The sequence below is a fragment of the Anabrus simplex genome, chromosome 2, assembly GCF_040414725.1.
Source record: "Anabrus simplex isolate iqAnaSimp1 chromosome 2, ASM4041472v1, whole genome shotgun sequence".
In the NCBI taxonomy this organism is placed as follows: Eukaryota; Metazoa; Arthropoda; class Insecta; order Orthoptera; family Tettigoniidae; genus Anabrus; species Anabrus simplex.
Window position 1 is genome coordinate 794,269,675 of NC_090266.1, and position 21,626 is coordinate 794,291,300.

The window sequence follows — 21,626 nt, forward strand, 5'->3', positions numbered from 1 at the left end:
TCAACATCTACATCCGTAGATGTAGATGAAAATTCGACGTTCATCCCGTCCTCAGCAGTCCAGGGGACTGACGCCCAGATCTTTGACTTATTTTGGGTGTGGGATTTCCTCCTACGAGGGGACCGCGCAGGTTTTGGAGCAGGCTTACCTTCTGGCGCTGATTCATTCCCTTCAGATGGAGGGTATGATTTTCCTTTCTCGGGAGAGTGCGAGAGCGCCTGGTAAGGGCGCTCCTCTTCTCCGCCTTACTTTCTTGTTTATACGGACTGGGAGATATTTTTTCATCCCTGCTAGACGATGACGCTTCCACCGGCGTGGGAACGGCTTTCGCCAACCTCTTTGTGGGGGGACACTTGGCCTTCCGCCCCTGCTGTGCCGGCTTAGGATTCCGAGCCAGCACAGACTTCATTGTGTTCGAAGGAGGGGTGGTCACACCTCCGAGCTTTTACTCTTTCCGGCTTCGCTCGCAGGAGCAACAGCCGCATTCGTAACAGGTGCTGGTGTGGCAAACTACAAACCTGGAATCTTCGTGTAGTGTAGCGTCTTGGCGGGTGCAATCATAGAATTGCACTTACGGCGCGCTTCCTGTTAGGAAAGACCATCCAGGGTCTTAATCTCCTGGATATTCTTCTCACCGTGATATACCAGACAGTTCATAGCTGAATTCAGTGTGAAAGGTTGTTTGATTGAAGTGTATGTTATGGAACAGAATATGTCACGTTTTAGCCTAAAATTATGATTTCGTAAGTCTGTGCTTATGCTCGTATAGGATAAAATTATGATTTCGTAAGTCTGTGCTTATGCTCGTATAGTTAATAACCAAATCGTACTTAACGAAAACCTGATCTGGTTATACAGGGCACCGTACATGAGTTAAGTATTCTGTTACACATCATCAATCTATGCGGTTTATGAACAGTGGTTGATGGACACGAGACCACGAGACACTGCTTTCCTATCAATGCCATACATTTTCGTACCAGGAAAATCAGCTGAGTTCCACAACCCTTTAGCAGATAAGCTATAGCACATATTGTGTAGGACGGTATGAATACTGAAAAAGAGTATCATCTACCTTATCGAATCATTGAATATGAACGGCCATTGCATCTTAGTGCTTACCGTAATTAAATAATATTTGAAGGTCCCATGTGCCTCGGTCCAATGCAAAATAAACGTCGACCGACCATATCAAAACAAAAGCAAAAACAAAGCAAGCTCCCAACCTAAAGACAAAAGACCTGTCGTATTCCCTACAACTAGCCTGTCTATTTAGTTCACGATTTGCAACCGTGTGTGAAAATGGCGGATAATAATAATATTTTTGTTGTTCTTTACGCCCCACCAGTTACTTTTGAAAGTTTACAGAATAAAATATATTTGTATAGTGAGAGTTCTTGAATTTGACCTTAATTTGAAGTGATTGCTGCATATTCAAGTCAGTTTTCACCATCAAATTCCAAGAATGTTTTGCGTAACTATCTAGATATTAAGGAAGTAAAGGTAGGGTAAAATATGCATTTATTGACATCCAAAGCGTCTCACGCACAATTTGCTAGTTGTTTTGATATAAATCATACAGACAGGTCTTATGGCGACGGTGTAATAGGAAATGGATAGAACTGGAAAGAAGGTGACAACAGCTTTAATTAATGACTAATGTGAAAACAAAAAAGAAAAAACCGTCTCTAGGGATGCCGACAATGGGGTTCGAACCTATTATTTCCCGAATGCAAGTCGACAGCTACTGACTCAATGCGGGCAGCCAACACTAGTAAATTCCGCTATTGATTGCTTATTCTAGAGACGGTGGCTGTTATCAATTACAGCTAAAGGAAGTTTAAATTCTTCATTCATAAAGAAGTAACTTCCATTATGTGCAATTTTTATTTAAAAATATTTAATGAAAAAGTGACAAAAATACAGTTTTTGACTAATTTTCATTGTAGCCGACCCAGTTGAGACAGCTGCAGATACAAGCATATCGTCGCTGCACCTGCGAAACCCGCTAGGTGATAATATTTCTGGAAAAATACTGACACGTAGCACACATATTATGATGAACGAGAATTCCTTGACAATATTAGCACAATATTGAACGTTAAATGACAGAACATTCTCGGCCAAAGTTTTACCTTGAAGTATTTCACATAGTGGTTTGTCCGGGCGCAACTATCATAACAATTGTTTGTTAACAAATTAAGGAAGTCAATGGAAATATGTGAACATGTTTAAAGCATACAATTCCTTGAAACCTTCTTCTTACCCTTCTAATTTTTCATCTCCTCCTCCTTATTCTTTATTCCCTTTAGCCGATTTTCTCACACTTTAGTTGGGTCGTGGGTGCAAACTATGGCACACATGTGGACATAGCACTATTTTATGGTCGGATGCCCATACTGACGATAAAATCATGTAAAGGAATGTATTGTGTATATTTAGTGGTATGCCCTGTGTGGGTACTAGACGAGTCACAAAAGCCAGTCCCCGAGTCAGAGAAGTTAAATCCCCAATTCCTCCGGGATTCGAACCCGGGACCCCTGAGCTGAAGGTTTCGAAGCTGACCATTTAAATAAGAAGCCGGGCAATTTCCTGATATTCTATTTTTTATGAAATATAGAGTATTTGAAAACAGCACCCTTAGAAAATGTTATAATTTTAATTCAAATCTTGCTCCGACTAGTAATTTATAAATCGTTGCCATAAGATCTGTCTGTGCCGGTGCGACGTAAAGCACTAGCAAAGTAAAACGTAATTGAGAATAACGGGTATAGTGGAAGACTTTCTCGTACATTACCTTCCTTCAATCTAGCAGGGTACTCAAAGAGTAGTTCTTCCAATTTTTCTTTTAATATATCTCTTGAAGACTTAGCCACTGCTTTAATACTCGCATTTTCACCGCAGACATCAGTTGTTTCAAGAAACAGCTGTCTACGAATGATCTGCAGGCTAACGCTCAAGGCAGATGTGTTGCGCGATCTCTTATTAGTCTGGGTTTGGTTTGTATTTCTATTTAAAGTGACTCTCTTAAACTCCTTTACTTTGATGTTCTTCTTTCTTCTCTTCTTAGTATTTCTTTTTTCAGTCTTGTGCGTTTCTGTTGTTGTTTTATTTTGAGCCTCTACTCTCCTTCTGTTGTCCACATTCTGACATTGTTAATGGCACACTTTATGCATTTATTTTCTTCTGAATGCCTTTGTTCTTGAATGAAAATAACTGTCCAAGTGGAAGGATCACTTCCTAAGATGGGGAATTTTATAAATAATTCCACTTCGTAAGACGCATTTTCATGTGAAACTGGTAGAAAACACCTTGGACCAGTACCAGGCTGACCGTTTATCTTCTTTCTCCTAATATTCCTTGATATTCATCTCCTTTTTATGTCCACCTACATGCCGGACAGAACTTAAAAATTCAGGCCATATTCGTAAATATGCCCGTACTTCAGCCATACCCCATGTAATACTTTCTGCATTGTCCCATAATGTTTGAAATTTGGACATAATATCTTCTACTGTTTCCTTAAAATGGGAATACTATAAACATTTTGCCGTGACATCATCTTTGGAAGGGACAAGTTCTAGTTCGTTATCAATTTTACCCCCTTACTGGTTCCCAGTCACTCACTGCAATCAACTGTGTTACCACCGTGTCGATATAGGCCACAGGCTCCAAATTCAGTCCTCGGTGATGTACGTAGTACAATCATTAAGTTCTGAGACTGACCGCATGATGGCGCTGTGGTGCACTACAGCGCATAGGTGGCGCCATGGTATGGTACCATTTCAGTTAGTCTCTCGTCCCTGCAAGAGACAGTTGAGTGCATGCACTGGAAGCAGATGTACGGTCGTTGATGTGACGGTGATTTGAATGCGCCCGCCGGATCTTGAAATGTGACAGTTTGAGCAAAGGGCAAAAATCAAGTTCTGCCAGAAATTAGGTGAAACCAGTGCCGAAACATTTTAATTGATACAGCAGGTTTATGGTGAGAACGCATTGATCCGCAGTGTTGTGTTTAGGTGGCACCGACGTTTTTTTGCAAATACGGGACAGTTTGGAAGATGATGTGCGTACTGGTCGGCCACAAACAGTGCGGACGGAACGCAAGATCCAAGAAGTTGCAACGTTAGTTGCAATCGCTAGACGATCTCGCAGCAGCGATAGGGGTCAGCCATGATACTTGCCACAACATTCTGACGGATGACCTCAACATGTCTCGTGTACCCACTACAGTGTGCCACGAATCCTGTCGCAAGACCAACGTGATGATCGTATGACGATTTGTGGTGACCTCATCAGTAATGCTGACGATGACGTTTCTCAACCGGATAATAACTGGAGACGAAACATGGTTGTTCCTTTCAGCGGTGCTTCCAGCAGCTATACCAACGTTGGCAAACCTGCATAACGGCCAACGGCGACTATTTTGAGGGTGGATGTGGTTTTGTTTAAGTGGTTAACGGCCAGCGGTGACTATGTTGAGGTTGGATGTGGTTCTATGTAGGTGTACGCCATGTATTGCGGCATCGTGTGCACCAAACGAAGTCGAATGGTTGCCTATCTTCCAGGCGTCAAGTCTCAGAAATTAATGACTGTACTACGTAGATTTAAAGTACTATTTCATAACATGCTGTAGAATTGTCGCAAATACTTCCCTATTCAGAGCTTGAGATTGATCTTCCTTCACCATTCTAATATTCCTGTTCTCCATCCGCACGTCATTGGTTGGAATGCTGCTACATAGGCCTCCTGCAACATTCTTGTTGCATCAGGACAGAGAAAAAATAATCTTAATACATGCGATTCAACTGAAAAGTCAGACGAGTTCTGTGGCTGTCTAAATTTGTCTCAACGCCATTGAATACACGGGTTGGCTCCTGTAAACTATCGATAATATTTTCAGTTCTCAAGTCTTGTTCTAATTCAGAAAACCAATTCACAATGTTAGCTTCGGAGGATTTGGACGAGAATTGTAGTTCAAGAATATCACTCTTACATATTACATTGTATATCCTGCCTTTACAAAGGCAACGTTTTGTAAGAACTTAAATTTACAATCATAATAACTCCAAAATAATTCAGAATAGAGTACAAGTCTGAATAAAATACTGTCTCCAAGACAGTCAAAATCTACTTACTTTTAAACCTAACGTATGCTCCTGATTTGTTTGACGTGTCATATTTTACAGCTTACACGTGGGCTTCGAGTGTTTCAGTGATGCATATTTTTGGATAAAATCTTAGCCTACTTCAACGAATTCAAAAAACTAAAAGCTTGCGAAGATATTTTCTTGACATTAATGTAAATCATCCATGACTATTATAATACAGGGATTGTAAATATCTCTGATGAAAAATGCTAGATATTTTAATAAACAAATTACTGGTACAGTTGTGGACACCTGAGCGTGTGTGTTATAGACACCCCATGTCAGTAACCGTAAGAGGTGTAGCAAAATGCATAGTACAGTAATTGGCCTACAAACTCCAGAACATTTAATATACAGTGTTATTAATAAAAAATTTCCGCCAATTGGCGAAATTCTTTCGGAAAGCAATTTTAGTAAAATCTGTCATATTAACCTGTGTCCCATTCTCTATGTTTACAGAGTTACAACAATTTAAAGGATATGTGTTTCTTTCTTTGAAAAGGTAAAATCAAATGAAATCAACTCTCCGTAAATAATCCTTCAATCAATTGGGTCGTGTTTTAAAGTTCAAAATGTGAATTCCTGCATTGCTTCGTTAAAAAAAGTTAAATGTTTAATGATAAATTTATATTTTTGTACAAAGCAATTCAGAATTCGAAACATATGCTGAGCTTCAGAACACTACCCAGTTAAGTAAAGGATTGTCTGTGCAGAGCCCATTCAATTTTATTCTACACTTGGAATGAGAAGAACTAAAGACGAACAACTTTCAGATTATTGTAACTCTAAGTGTTGAGAATAGGACTCAGGTTCACATGACATTCTTCTGCACGAAATGTCATCAGCAATCAACTCAGTAACTGAGAGTATCTCCTCCATATACATCCTGTGTATGTACCTAGTAACAAAAGTATCGTGGAGAAGTACATTCATTAAAATTGGAGGTATTGAAACAAGGTGACAATAGCTAGTTAAAAGAGAGTTATTGAGACTCAAAATACCATCTCTTTTTTGTTAGTAGTTTAACGTCGCACTAACACATCGGAGAATTTCTGCAACGCAAAAATGGGAAAGGTCTAGGAAGAGGAAGGTAGCGGCCCCGTCCTCAAGTATGGTACAACCCCAGCATTTACCTGGTATGAAAGTGAGAGACCACGGAAAAACGATCTTGAGGGTTGCCGAAGATGGGATTCCAACCCACCATCTCTTGTATGCAAGCTCAGAGCTACGCGACGCTAATCGCACGGCTAAGTCACTCGGTAAAGATAATCTCCCGGAAACTAAATTTTACTTAGGAAAGTAAAGAAAGTGCACCACAGCAGCTTTCGTCTGTTTTCAAATTGGCGTCACCAAGTAATTGCTCCTGAGCTGTAACATTCTTCATCCATCGATTAAACACTATTTTCAGACTGATCTGCCACCATTGCTTGAAGAATGCTTTGCCAGAATATCCCTTTCATTTACTCACCATACACTAGCATGGCCACCGATTCTTAAAGATAATTACAATATTTCTGAAATATATTCAAAATGTGATAATACTCAGTAACTAATAATTCATATATTCACGAATAATATGTGACTAACTACTGCTATACATTACACCGTTAGTGGTAATGATCCCTTTTAGACCAATTAAGAGAAATACAGTGCATGAATGTTGAAAATAATCTTTCTACACCAGGATAAATGATTAAGATATTTCAAATCATATTTCATCAGGCTGTACGTCAATATGTTAGGTTGGCAATATTTACTTAGAAGTTGGGCTGATACTGAATGCAGGTTAAGAAATAAAACTGCTACTGAGCAGTCGCCACATCAGTACGACAGGTAGCAATCACGTCTAACGTTCCACTGTCTTTATTCTAGACAGCGCTCCCTAATAACAGGCCACGATCCGACGTAGAGTTTAGTGTTCCAGAATGTGGCTTTGAACTATAATACTGGAATCAGCGGTAATAAATCAGTTGGCAATAATAGAATGATTACGTCCTCCAACGCCGAAGTAGTGCACGATTCAGCACGCTCTAGAGGGGAATTGCATGGTACGAGCCAGACTTGGTAGCAAATAGCTGGTCATGTCTTGCAATCGAGAGGTTGGGACTGGATTGTGGGAGCAATGAATGAGAGAATTCCTCCCGTAACATTGAGATCACAGTACCTGTACCGTGTTCGGAACATATAACAAAACAGGAAGTCTGGTGGAGCGTGATGTAGGAAATCTATACTACGAAGGTAGTTTATGTTAGAATTGATTGCTTCATTTCTGACGAATTAAAGGAACAATAAGATTTCTTATTTTAAATTAGCCTTTGTAACTTCAGTCACTTCTTCCATGTCTTAAAATCCCAAGTTTCTTACCCACAAACAGTTATGATTCCTTAAAATTACTTCCCCACATATTTCTTCGACACTAAATATGATCTAGGAATGTCACCAAAATACCTTCTATGATAGGGGAAGATCAGTTGGATGCTGTGCTCTATCACAGAAGTGTAAATTCGGTTGAAGTTCAAGAGTATTTAAATGCAATACACCATTGCTTTTGTTTCGAATAGCACTTCACAAAACACCATCCAGTCTTCTGGGGTCATATGAGACCACCATGAGTTAATGGGAATTATTATTTTTATTATTGGAAAATTTGTGGCTTAGATGATGAAGACGAACCTAAGGATTATAAGGAAGTGATAGCAAATAAAATTAAAGAACATAAAGGAGGTACCATTTCATCGCTGTTCGGGCAAAAGGTCATATCTCCTAACGCACTTCCTATCCATTACTTATCTTAAGACTGGTCACAATTCCAAGATACATATGGATACTTAGTCTACTGAACAATTTTCGTTGTGTTCATTTTCCTATGCTTACGTGTACAGGAAAATAAAGCTCGCCGTACCGCACTGTAGGAATGTATGTTCGCATGACATATTTACGCACTCCTACAGTATAAAGTATTTCAGGTTAATTTTCTTTTACACGTTATCATAAGAAAGGAAAAAATAACGAAAATTGTTCTGATGGACGGCATATCCATATGTGGCTGGGAGGGGTGATGAGCCTTAAGGAAAATAATGGGTAGTAAGAGCCAGAACAGCGACGATTTCTCCTCCAAATTTAAACAATGGTTATTATAAAGTATACCATTACCAACGCTAAAAATTAATCCTTGATAAGAACAGCAACCCATGCAAAACGACCGTGGATTTTAGATGCTAAACTTTGAAAAGTTTAGAAAGAAGACGCTGGAAGAGTATTAGAACTGAGGAAGATTTAAATGCATACTGCGCAGGTGATTACAGTACGAAATAGTGAATTTAAAGCTGTGAAAGAACTACGGGTCTCTAAACAATGTAATGATTTTGAAGAACTTGAAAGGCAAGGTAAGTTAGGCTTGCACTAAATAGATCAAAAAGTGTTACACTCCTCAATGATATCAATCAAAACCTTTATACTCTCATGATGGTGTCACTTTTCATCATCATGATTAATGATCAGGAAACACTGGGCAAAGGACATAAAGATCTTGTATGGAGAGGAATTCTCATACAATCAAAAATCTGGAGGACCAACTCATAGTGATTACAGATGAATCTGAATCTGAATCTGACTTGTGATCTCCGGCTTGCCACAAACCCTCTTGAACTGATAATCTGCCTACTGAACTATACAAAACAACAAGTCGAGATCTCATAATTAAATTGTATGAACTCACCCAGACAATTTTCCAGTAAGTAAGTTGTCCATTTGAATTTAAGGAGTCAAGTAGGCCTAATAATACAAATACCAAAAAAGTGAATCCGACAAAGTATGGTACGTTTAACACAATAAGTCTAGTCCCCCATGATTCAAAAATTCTTCTCCATGTTATCAAGGGGATGTTGGAAACCAAAATCTGTGATTCGTTAAGTGAATCACAGTTTGTATTTCGGAAAGGTGTGTGGACCCGCGATGCCATCGGAATTGTCAAAGCCATTTCTGAACAAATGCTGAGTGGGAAACAAAAATATACACCTGATTTATTGATTATGAACACGTTCGAGTGCCCCGACACAAAATAGTTCCTTTACTTACAGATATAGAGATAGAAGACTGCATCATCTCACTTATCACGGACCTTTACAAATTTCAAACGGCAGTTGTAGCTCTAAGAGAAGGATAATCGGAGTCCGTATTTATATATAGAAAGCTGTGAGGCGTGGCTGCCCTCTGCCACCAATCTCCTTCAATATCTTTGGAGAGCTTATAATGAACGAAGCGTTAGCAAGTACGAACGGCGGGCGGCCAAGCAATTCTAGCGGGTAGCCGAAAGACACTACAATCATTAATGTTGAGAATTTCAAACAGAAAGAAAATATGGAATGAAAATCAATCAAGTAGATGCATCGTAATAGCATACACGCCGGCCCCGTGGTGTAGGGGTAGCGTGCCTGCCTCTTACCCGGAGGCCCCGGGTTCGATTCCCGGCCAGGTCAGCGATTTTTACCTGGAACTGAGGGCTGGATCGAGGTCCACTCAGCCTACGTGATTAGATTTGAGGAGCTATCTGACGGTGAGATAGCGGCCCCGGTCTAGAAAGCCAAGAATAACGGCCGAGAGGATTCGTCGTGCTGACCACACGCCACCTCGTAATCTGCAGGCCTTCCGGCTGAGCGGCGGTCGCTTGGTAGGCCAAGGCCCTTCAAGGGCTGTAGTGCCAAGGGGTTTGGTTTAATAGCATACACACCTACAAATATTCGTTTAAAGATATTTTATAAAGATCACATTGAACAAGTTAAAACATTTACGAATCTTGGAAATTATTATTATTATTATTATTATTATTATTATTATTATTATTATTATTATTATTATTATTATTGGAGTAAGAAACGACGATTATCGGCATATGTATGTTTCTACGATAAGAGCATAACTATGAAAATAGTTGTGTAACCAACATTTAATACGACAAAAACTGCCTTACTAAATACGGGTAGACGATTTCATACCTAGGAAAATGGTCTAGATCCATGTGGTGCTATAACACATTACAACTGCATCCTAAATGTGGGAGTGATGGAGCACGCTTTATTGTCGACTGACTTTGCCCAGATGCGATTCCACAGCGTTGAATGCAGCAGAGAAACGCTTCTGTACTACACAAATGACTATTCGTGTAAAATAATTTTTCATAGAATCTCATAAAGTTGAGTAACTCAGCTCCATATCGTCTCATCATGGTAGAATGACTATTGTGAGCTGGAATTCAATCCCAGTTTCACCCAGACGGATACATACTACTAGACATTGTTACATGCACCTGACTGGATGAAGTACTTTCATGATTATGTGCAATGCAATCTTCTTTCAGATCATGAAGTCGCCTGGAACAGTTGAAGGCTCGCACTGTCCGTTACCTCTCCGCTAAGTACGACTGAGTGGTTACCTCGATGATTTTTCTGTTACCAGCGTAGAAGCCAAGTGGCATTTTCACATGTTTCTCACCAAGACAAGCAGCGGTATGAATCTAGTTGAATTCATGTGGAATTTTAAAAACTGAAAGTGACGTTTCTCTGGTTCCATTTTCCCTTAAAACTGAAAGTTTCGTGGCTCTTACCACAATTTCTACGCGGTACCCATCTATCCTGTAAGTCGAGTTCCTATTCAGAAAAGAAACTAGCCCGCCTAAATTTCTCAACTACCTGGTAGGAAATAGTTCTTTGTACAGGACTGTACAAAGGATGACTAAACATGCCTTTACCACCTCGACCAGTTAGTTACTAACGAATCATAAACTGACTTTCTGTACATTTTTCTAAATCCATAACCTCACTATCTAATAACTACAGTATGTAGGAATAGTGGAGTTAGTAAAATCTTCAAGTGACACAAATTTCCCCTGCGTTGATGTTCGACTGCAATCCAGCGGGTTAAGTGGTGTCTGAAGGGATAGGTGCCGGAGTTTGAAACGTGTTCAATTACAGCAAGTCTAGGAACTGTGAAATCCGGGAACCCAACTTCGCAGGCTTGATCCTGTCTGAGTCCAGTGGTATTTGAAGGTGCTCCAATACGACAGCCTCGTGTCGATAGATTCACTGGTGCCGAGGTGCCGAAATTTAGTCCCTCAGGAGTTCTTTTACGTGCCAGTAAATCTACTGACACGAGGCTGACGTATTTGAGCACCTTCCAGTATCAGCGGACTGAGCCTGCCTAGTTGGGGTCAGAAGGCCATCACCTCAACCGTCTGAGCCACTCATCCCAGGTTTCACAGTTCCTAGACTTGCTGGGATTGAACACGTTTCAAACTCCGGCACCTTTCCCCGTCTTACACCTATTAGTATACATTACGCTAATTAGATCCGGCAGTGCTATGTAGCTACGGATATGACAGGCTTCGTTAGAAGGGTCTCATTCTTCGTTCCCAGCTTTCCTTACTCCAGATGATAAGCTTCATGTTACCGTACCTTAAAACCATTGTTAGCATGTGTTATTGTGTGTATAAAGTATATTCAGGTATTTTATAGGACTAACAGTATCTTATAATCTTAAATCTAACTGGCTATCCTGCGTGCGGAAATAGGAACTTCATCCTTTCAGGTCTTGCCTTAAAATAGCAATATTTATCTTTATTCAGAAGGTGCGCAACAGGCATGTTACCACACCTAGGGGTACATATTGTCACCTCGATTGAGAATTAGTGGGTTTCGTGGGTCCCTTTCTGTAGACAGTTTTAAAGGAACGTGAATATCAATAAATTCATTCCGGTAGATTAGAAGATACGTCTTCCAATATAAGATGAAAAGTAAAACAGCATTACGCATAATACATACTGCCTGCTCGCTTATTCATCACTGTACTAGAGATTTTCTCGATGCAGTTTGAATGAAAATCACGTTATGTTTTGTTCAAAGTTCTCATTTAATTCGTCTAAGATGCCACATCATGAAATCTTCGAAGTAGTATTACAGACCAGTCAGATGTCGAACAGGGACTAGTTACTAGAGTGCTTCCACGTGTTCAAGCATTCATGGAAGATTGATAGGTTGGAAAAATAAATCATGTACGTACGGCGGCGTTAATTATTTGTACCAGAGTAAGACAGATTCCGTCCAGGTAATAGCTGCACTGGATAAATTCTGAATCTCACATTATTTACATAGGATGGACTTGAAACCGGCAAGGTCACAGGTTCGGTCTTTGTGGACATATCAGCAGCATACGGAGCAGTGAATTATCAGCAAGTTTTAGCCAAGGTCTTCAGTGTGACAAAGGACAATGGGATTATGAGGCTTATCACTACTCTTCTCCAGAATCATAGGTCCTTCGTCGACTTGCAAGGGCAACGCAGCTGACAGAGAATACAGAAATATTGTCCACCATAAGGAAGCGTATTAACTATAATACTTTTCAATATACAGGCAAATGTCCATCCATTAATTCCAAATACAAGAAGTTTCTTGTATGCTGATGATCTTGTCTAGGCCATACAAAACACCAGTTTTGAAACAGTGGAAACAAATCCTCGACGGATCATGAGTAATACGATGAAAACCAGCTCAGATCTAATCTCACGCTGGCAGAAATTTGTGCCTTTCCTGTGAAAAACAGACGAGCAAATCATAAGCTGAAAGTAGTGTTGCTTGGTATCGAGCGATAGTTCTGCGACACTCCCAAACATCCAGGAGAAACGCCTGACAAAGGTCTCGCTTTCAAGATACCCTGCATGAACTGTAAACAGATAGTCTACACCCGGAACAAAGTGTTGAACAAACTGGTTGGATTGAAGTGGGGTAGTCGACCACAAACTCTCTGCACATCACAACTGACCCTTTGTTCCTCCGTAGAATAGTATGAACTTCTAGGTTTGTATTCGCCAATCAAGTAATCTACCGGATTCTAGGGATTGCACAACCACATATTCAGAGAGAAATGGCTGTGAACAGTGTGAGGACGAGTTAAACGATTAATTGTTCATCCACTAAATGGCCATGTACCCCGAGCTCAAAGACTCAAATTCAGGAACACTTTCTCCAAATACCTCAGGTACTAACTGGATAGACCGTATGGAGGACAAGGAATCCTTACAACCCTGAACTGGTGGCAGTAGCTGAGTGCTTACCACCTGGCCGCTAAGAGAATAAGACAACGGGCCATTCTTGAATTGGTGGCGATCAGGTGTGGGGATATTCAAAGTGACTTTAGAGTAATGTTATTAAATCGCTGCTGACAAAAGCAAGTCTGAATACGGGGAAGCATATGCTTTAATGTCCGAAGTGGACAAATATAATTGGCGCTGTTGCTGAGATCTCTACTCGAAATATCACTATCTGAGATTTGTGTAGTTTATCGCGTTTTCCCCACATCATTTTGTAGACCGTGATTAGAAATGTATCTCAAGCGACGAGTGTGTATTCTCGAATTTTAGGGCAGATATAGTGTATGTGTATAGACCCATGGCGCGTGATTCGACCAGTGGTACATCCACTTCCTCCTGTTTCGTGCTTTATATCGATATTATTCCCAAAAACGTAATACCTCACAGGTAAAACAAAAACTTAGTATAAGACATGCAGAGATATCAAATCATACTTTTGTTTAGATGACACAGAAAATTAGCATTTTCATATTCATTTTATGCTCCCAGATTATAAAGGATGTTTCAAAAATATACGGCAAAATTTTAGGGTTGGATTCATCAGAGGTAGACGAGACAAAAATGTACTATATATACTTAGGCCCGGAAAACCGTAGTTACTAAGATGCCAGACATTCATGTGTGATGAAGTGGGGCGTCATTTGCTACAATTAAGTTCAAATTTCCTGAAACGATTCCCTCCGTTGAATACCTTATGAGAAGTGCCTGAAATACCCACCACCTGCCATAATGTAAGCGTCTGCACGTGATCTCATTGAGTTCCGAACAGGCCCAAAATCGCTATGTAATAGGTATCATTCGGCAAGAGAACAATTATTCCACTAAGTATTACTTCTTCTAAACTGCAGTCACGTACACCAACGATTTTAAGTACCCCCAGGCAAAAATTCATCAGTATGACGTGCATTATGGTGCTCAGAGGCACAAGGACAATAATGTGCACAAAGAACATCCCTTGTCCGCGTGTTAGTGATTTGTCTTCGAAATTACAGTGATATCAAATAAATTACAAATTTTGGAACCCATATTAGTTCAGACTTTTCATCTTCACTGAATACGGGAATCCGACCCAGTAATTTCGCCGTGTATTGCTATAACATTCTGTATATAAAAGGCTAGAAGGAGAATGTCACGATTTTTTTCACGTTTTTCTGTGTATTTTACCGTTATCATTTCTAACTGCTATGTACGCTATCTGAATGAAACAATAGGGGAAAACTCTTCATTATTTCGGTAAATGTTCAATAATTGGGACAGGTGAGTGACACTCTCACCAACTTCACACCATAACTCCAAATCGCGGTTTACCGAGATCGATAGCTGCAGTCGCTTAACTGCGGCCATTATCCAGTAATCGGGAGATAGTGGGTTCGAGCCCCACTGTCGGCAGCCCTGAAGATGGTTTTTCGTGGTTTCCCATTTTCACACCGGGAAAATGCCGGGGCTGTACCCTAATTAAAGTTACGGCCGCTTCCTTCCACTTCCTAGGCCTTTCCTATCGCATAAGACATATCTGTCGGTGAGACGTAAAGCAAATAGCAAATCCCGGCCAGTTGCTTTATGTCGCACCGACACAGGTAGGTCTTATGGCGACGATGGTACAGGGAAGGGCTAGGAGTGGGAAGGAAGCGGCCGTGGCCTTAAGAAAGGTACAGACCCAGCATTTGCCTGGTGTGAAAATGGGAAACCACGGAAAACCATTTTCAGGGCTGCCGACAGTGCTGTTCGAACCTACTATCTCCCGAATACTGGATACTGGCCGCACTTAAGCGACTGCAGCTATCGAGCTCGGTGCAAATCCTGGCCAGTGATATAACGTGTCCGCATGATTCTAATTCCACGTCAAATTAGTTGTCCTGAGGCCATGTTCCCGGTACCACAGTAACGTAAAACTGTAAGCTGACTTGTTTTGCTTCCTACAAACGTCCAGGTAATGGGCGCATCACAAAATTGTATTCTGCTTCAGCATCTATGAAGTCCCATTAAGTTAAATACTTTGAACAAATGAAACCTTACGGCTTCTAAGCACTAGTCCGATATATCTTTCAGAGAACAAAGTGTCACTTCCCTGGAAGTATGATTAAAATCGTGGTAAAATCATTTCAGTCAATTGCATAAAAGCTGAAGTATTCTTGACCATGAATATTCGTATAAAATATCTTATCATTTATTTGAATCCAGGCGATCACTGTAAGTTGAAGGAACTTATTACAATGTCACGTACTATTGTAAGCCTCACAATAACAACAGCATTCTTTACTTAGGTGTACAAAATACTTCGAGTCAATGAATAACAATGCTCGACGTTCATTTACTACTAGTATGTTAAAGTTAAAGACTCATTAGAACCACGTAACTGGTTATGTTTCCTTTTCTAGGCAGGAAAGCATTGTGTCTAAAACTGAAGACAAATAGATTAATTAATAGATCATTTCCAAATGAAGAAAAATAATCTTCTAGAAAAGGAGCTCAAGTTCAATTGCTCGGCACTGAAATCAGTTAAGAAAACTACAATCTAATCGTCACGAAATCAGATAAAGGGAACGCCATAGTCATAATGAAGTAACACGAGTACATAGAAAAAACAACAGAATCCGTCAACAACAACGCAAGTCAAGAGTAACACGTTACTTGTTAGGACAACATTGAACCAAATTGCTTTACACTCAACGACAAAATGTATTTTCAAAAATAAGGGTTAAACATAGGATCGCCATTATCAGGTGACAAAAAGAAGGGTTAAACATGGGCTCACCATTATAAGGTATATTAGCGAACATTTCTTAACCGAGCAGGATTCTTTCACTGGAGCAGTTTTGTAGATGACATATGAAGCATGTGCGATAATGACTTCAAAAATGCACAACAGTTTTTAAACACACTGCATTTTTCACGCATTTAAATTAGGTTCGCAATGGAGCCGGAAACTAACAAGGAAATTAACATTTTAGACATCACAATCTGTAGGAATAATGACCACCTGACTTACAAAATATACAGAAAACCCACTCAGACGTCACAAAAAATTAACAAGAACTCCACCTACCCTTACAAACACAAATCATCAGCACTGAATGCAATGATACACAGAGAATTTTCCATACCAATAAGCACGACAGATTTCAATGTAGGAATAAAACCACCCTCCTGACACATCAGATAAACTAATAAATAAACAAAGGAAAAATACCAGAAAAACCACACATTATATAGAAAAATACATTGTCCTAAACTACGTAACCATGAACACATACAAAATAACTAACATTTTCTAAAATGGAACTCAAATGTAGCCTTTAGAACGAAAAACACACTCAGAATAGACATCAGCAAATACAACCTAATCACAAGAGCCATTTCTCCAAGTCAGGAGTTTATGTACTGAAATGTTAAGAACCAAACTGCAGCGCCACATATATAGGCCAAATAAAACTTAATTTTCACAGCAGATACATTGAACACAAAAGTGCAATTAGATGAAATTGGCACTCACATTCGGAGAACACATATACACACCGCTTCACAGACATCGGCACAGATCTACATAGTAGTGCCAATAAACTCGTGGACTGGGCGCATGGTGTTGCGCCGGAGGATGGTGCAGAGCAAGTCAGTCTCTCGTCCAAACAAGAGGAATATGTGTGAATACAGTGTCAGTAGAAGTACAGTCTCTGTTGTGAAGAGAAGTTGAATGTGTGCGGCGGAACTTGAGAATGTCGCAGTTTGAGCAAAGGGCAAACTTAAAGCTCTGCAAAAATCGAGGCAAATACACTAGCGAAACGTTTAAGAGGATGAAGCAATTATACGGTGACGTCGCATTGGGTCGCAGTGGTGTGTTTAAGAGGCGTAAGTGTTTTGCGCAGAGAAGAAGCAGTTTGGAGGACGATGAGCGTACTGGTCGGCCACAAACCATGAGAACTGAACACAAGAACGAATAACCTGGTATTCCTGTGTGCGCCAACTGCTGCTAACCGATAGATGATCTTGTAGCAACAGTAGGGATCAGCCATTGTACGTGCTACTAAAATCCGTCTGATGATCTGAATATGTCGCGTGTTAACCAGCACAATATGCCACGCGTACTGACGAAAGACAACACGATGATAGGATGATCATTTGCGGTGACGTGATCACTAGTGTTGACGATGATGGGACGTTCTTCAACCGGATCATAGCAGGAGACGATATGTAGTGTTTTCTTTAAGATCCGCAAATGAAGCGACAAAAGGCCACCAGGAAGTCTCCACCAGCGCCCCGACGGAAATAACACACGACAAGATAAGTCAAAAGGTAAGGTCATGCTTGAACTATTTTTTGACTCATTGGTTATTTTTCACATGGATTTCAACCCACATGCAGAAACTGTCAACAAGGCCCGCTACAGGGAGATCCTTCGCCGTCTACGCTATTCAAATCTTCATAAGTGCCCTGAGATTTGGCGTAGGATGAACTGTTTGCTGATACATGACAACACCCCGGCACAACGCTCTGTGCTTGTTCAAGAGGAACTCACAAGGCAACAGGTCACCGTTTCGCCGCAACTTCCGTTGTCACCCGATCTCGCACCATGCGATTTCCTTCTCTTTGCTAGATTGAAAGCAAAGCTGCTTGACCGTAGATTTCATTCTGACGAGATCATTAGCGCCACAAAAGAAGTCGTACGGGATCTTTCTGCCAATATAATTCAGGGGTGTTTTCTGCAGCCATACGAACGTTGGCAGACGATGCATAGCGGCCAACGGCGACTATTCTGAGAAGGGATGTGGTTCTGTATATGTGTACATCGTGTGGTGCGGCAACATGTACGACTCACTGTTTCTGCTGGCAGCCTACACTGTAGGCGCCAGTCCACGGATTTAATGACTGTGCTATGTAAAAATCTGACATGTAGAAAATAGAAGTAACTCTTTGAATACTGAAGAGGCCATTAACATTTACATCACAGAAAGGGCCAATCAAAACAACTTCAATGAAGGCACACACATAAAATTTCACCTTTTCACCCAACTAAGTTAATCCCTGTCTACATTTTATCTTTAGCGCTTAATGAATCCCACAGGAAGAAATCTCTGTCTTAAATGCCTGGAATGTGAGTTAGATATTTTTATCGGTAGTAAATTCTCTGCAAAATTATGTTTTACACGTTACATTAATTCAATTTTATATTTTATTTCAGCAAAATCATTAACATACGTTTAGTGCCTGATACACATGAATACATCATAGATGAAGAGTCAACACATCCACACGCATCTCAAATGAAAAGAGTTAACGCCCATATCATTCACCTTAGCCCCCGCCACTTTCCCTCACCAGGAACAGGTTTGTTGCTACAGGAATTTTTTACACATTTGTATAAGCACTTAGCGAATCCCACAGGAGGAAATCTCGGAACTAAATATCTGAAATATGGGTTAGGATATTCTCATCTGTAGCAATTTTTCCGAATTTCGCAGCGTCTTCGTCAATCGGGAAGTTTTTAGTAGGTTTTTATTTATCAGTCATTTATCATTGCCCCAGAGGCGTGCGACTGGCTTCGTCAGCCGGAAAAATTCCTATCTTCGCCGCTAGATGGGGGCTTCATTCATTCCATTCCTGATCCGGTCGAATGACTGGTAATAGGCTGTGGATTTTCATTTTCATTATGTATCACTAAAAATACAGTCTTACATGTTACATTTAATTCATTGCCATACTTTATTTGATCAAAATCATTAACATGCATTTACTGCCTAATGCACAAGATACACTTCAAGATGAAAAGTAGCACCCTTTCTCCCTCACATACATACAGAACCAATGCACACATATGCCCACCGTCACACCCACTTCTCCTCCCCTCTCCAGGAAGCAGAGTTATTGCCTTAAAATTTCTCCTCAGCCTCCACCCCACCTAACCGGCTATAAAGACCAAGACCAGAAATAAGCAAGTGGTGACAATCCAGACACAGTTGCGGAAGATAACGGACGACAGCAGCCAAAATAAGTACCTAACTGAAAATTTCCATACCTTACTAAAGTGACAGTCGAGGACTAATACATTCATTATTTGTATAAATTTTTATAACATCACAAATTCATAATCATTGACATATTTAGGCAACGTAAACAATATTGTATATATATGCACATGGTTTAAAGTGTTTTGATGGAATCTGACGACGTTCTTTTAGACCGAAATATGTCATTCTTTGTTTAACAGTGTATATTTTGTACAGTTATGTTCTAGTGTTATATATTATATTTGAATTTGTGGTTTGATAGACAGAAAAGCTTTTATGTTACATTGAATACAACGCGGAGACAAATATTGATCGAAAGTTGAAATATATTATAGAAAATATTCGTGAATCTTTAGAGTGATTTCTTTCAAAGAGAGACGAAATATTGCCTTTGTTTATTAAGAATCATGATTTTTCACTATATTGTTTAAGAATAATTTCATAATCATTAGTTTTCTCACTACATAAGCGCTGAGGGACAACGATATGAGCATATTAGTACACGCGAACAATATATTCAATGATGGGTTATTTTTACTAAATATACACATTACGTAAAATAGCGAGATGCTCGTTGCAGTTGCTAGGTTTAAGAATATCAGCTCTTCCGGTAGATGGATATGTTCGTGAAGGCACGATGTAATTTTCATAATGGACATGTTAATTTTTATCACATATGTCGTTACTGAATATTGGCAAGTACAACATCCGGCAGCGAAGCTCTTGCATTATGCATGTTCTGCTAACAAATGAATTTTGATTCAGGTTACTATGAAATGGCACACAAGAGGGATTACTACGAATGTCATGAATTATTAATGATATTTACAGAATTATTCCTAGATATAGAATATCGCACACTGTGAGCTACCTAAGTTGCATGACTATGTTCGCTGATCTCTTGAACTTAACACAAAATCACCCTAAATATTTACGATTAGAAGTTTCAGATATATAGAGTCTGTTAGATACTACTAAAAATTCATACATATTTAGATACCGTCCAGGATGTATTGCGAAATTTACTAGAGCGTTAAATATTTATAACACAGATATAACTTTTCAAACCTATAAACAGGTAAAAATTTGAGATCTCTTGTATTTTTATTTGCATTAACGAGAGACCCTATTATGGGCTGTGAAAGGAGCAAACTTTTCTTTTTGTTTTGAAGTTTACTACTGGCCGATATAGTAAAATTACTAGTAATTTTGTTAATGAATTGATTACAACATTAACTCGAACATGTGGAGCGTCAGTTTTCCTAATTCAAGCATAAATTTAACAAATTGATTTCTAACATGCTATATTTTGTATCTTTGTCTGAAAGACGAGTGGCAATACACATTTCTTGCTAAATTTTACTGACAACTTAGTTCTCCATTTGCGTTTGCATTTCTCGATTTGTACAGATGTGTCAGCATTTCAGAATATTATATTTCTGATTAGACATTTCCTTGAGATATTATTGAGATTCGCTCCTATTTACATCATAAAAGACCATATCTGACACAGAGTTCGATCTCAGTTGCGTTCAACAAAATCCTAGGATGATGTTGATTTCTACAACTTTAACTTTTTGACATTTAACGCCCTTTGTAATGCACACCCCATTTATATATTTCCTAATGCCTTATATCAGTGTATATCTTCTGAATGTTTTTATATTTGTTCAAAAAAATCTCTGTGCCAACAGAGCGCCGTATACCACAACTTAATGAGAGAGAATAATAAGTGAACAACAGCTAGAAATAATGGCTAAACATACCCATATTAGTACAATTCTCTCAAGTAATCACCGTTATGAATAAACAAATATTGCTTAATGTTATATTTACAGTAACTGTTGTACAACATATAATGATAAATTGTTAAAACACTTTTCATTACAATCTGTACATGAACATAGAATAGAGATTTTATCTAATACACTTATAGGCAGTAAAATATTGACATCACGTTTATGTTTATTCCTTGTATCTCATATGGCAATCGGTCGGACAGTTCATACATCAAGATCTACCTGTGGTTTTAGGATGGGTAGCGGACTATTTATTCTCGCTATCGGACCTACCTTGGTATGATTCCTACTGGTGGTAAAAGCAGGGAGGTATGAGGGAACTTAGAAATGCCGGGATATATTTGGTTATTATGGTAAATTAATATAGGATATATACTGGTTGGTAAAAGAGCGTTCAACTTGGGAGATCTTTCTAAAAGTTCAGTTGACGCTGGGTGTACTTTCAGTAGTTAAGTAGTAGATGATTGAAATCAGCTGCCTCCCCAAGGTAAACAGTGCACTTTGGTGATTCAAGAATTCAAACCCTATGCAAGTG